This window comes from Geospiza fortis, unplaced genomic scaffold, assembly GCF_000277835.1.
Source record: "Geospiza fortis unplaced genomic scaffold, GeoFor_1.0 scaffold157, whole genome shotgun sequence".
Lineage (NCBI taxonomy): Eukaryota > Metazoa > Chordata > Aves > Passeriformes > Thraupidae > Geospiza > Geospiza fortis.
Window position 1 is genome coordinate 7689874 of NW_005054314.1, and position 1468 is coordinate 7691341.

Sequence of the window (1468 nt, forward strand, 5' to 3'; positions counted from 1 at the left end):
TGTGACAGGGCCCGGCTGTCCTAGGGCTCGACTGTGTCAGAGTCTGGCTGTGCCAGTGTCCAGCTGTCCAAGGGCCTGGCTGTGCCAAGGTCTGGCTGCATCAAGGCCCAGCTGTCTGAGGGCCCAGCTGTGCCAGGGCCCAGCTGTGTCAGGGCCCGGCTGTGCCATGCTCCAGTTGTGCCAAGGTCCGGCTGTGCCATGGTCTGGCTATGCCAGGACCTGGGCCCAGCTGTGCCATGGTCCGGGTGTGCCAGGGTCTGGCTGTGCCAGGGTCCAGCTGTCTGAGGGTCCGTCTGTCCGAAGGCCTGGCTGTGCCAGGGTCCAGCTGTGCCAGGGTCCGGCTGTGCCAGGGCCCAGCTGAGCCTCCCACTCTTCTCCCAAGCAAGCAGTGATAGGATGGGAGGGTGTGCTCTTATGTGCGTCTGCCAGGGAAGGTTGAAGTTGGACATCAGGAGGAATTTCTTCCCAGAAAGGGCGATCAGACATTGGATTAGACTGCTCAGATAGGTGGGGGAGTCACTGCCCTTGGAGGTGTTTAAGGAAAGACTGGACATGGCACTCGGTGCTGTGGTCTGGTTGACATGGTGGTGTTTGGACAGAGGTTGGACTCAACGATCTCCAACGTCTTCTCCAACACAATTGAATCTGGGATTCTGTAAGAGCAGCTGCAGGGGGCTGCAGTCAGTGTTGGCCAGAAACATCTGCTCATCTGCAGCAGTGGCTGAGGGCTGCAGGTGGCCCCAGAAGTGGTTGGAGAGCCCAGAGCAGAGCCCATTGCCCAGTGAGGTCACAGCACATCACCCGAGTGCAGGGAGCCCTGTGAGACAGCCAGGAGGGGACCCACCCATGTGCTTGATGTCGATTGATGAACACACTGCCACTGTGAGCCTGGGACAGCAGGACTGGCCCCTGCCTCACTGTGTGTGAGAGGTCAGAGGTGCTCAGAGCTGGGGCTCCAGTGGTGCTTTCCCCAGACCCTGCAGGACGAGCCTGGGCAATCCCCTGGTGGGCAGAGCTTTAGTGCCACCAGAACTGGGGACACAGGGGAAGGAGCAGCGAGGCCTGGGGGAACTGCCAGGATGACACAGGGGCTGGCGGCTGAGCCAGCACAGGCAGGACCCAGGAACAACCACAAAACCACAGATGAAAAGCAAAGAGGAATTTTATTTTCATTACCTCACCCACTGCAGGACCCCCCCAAGCAGCACCCAGGCAGAGGCACATAAGCAGGGATGCAGGCACTGTGGATCTTGGTCTATCCTAGAGGATCATTGAACCTGCTGTTTTTGCCTGTTTATCAAGGATTTGTGCAGTTGTGGTTTACCACTGTGATTTGATCTTTCCCACAGCAGGCCAGGAATCTCAAGCATGTTAAATAAGGTGCCACTAAGTCTATCACAGGCCTGTGTTATCTAAACACACAAGTTCTACTTACTGAATACACAAAGCTAAACAACACGAGTATGGT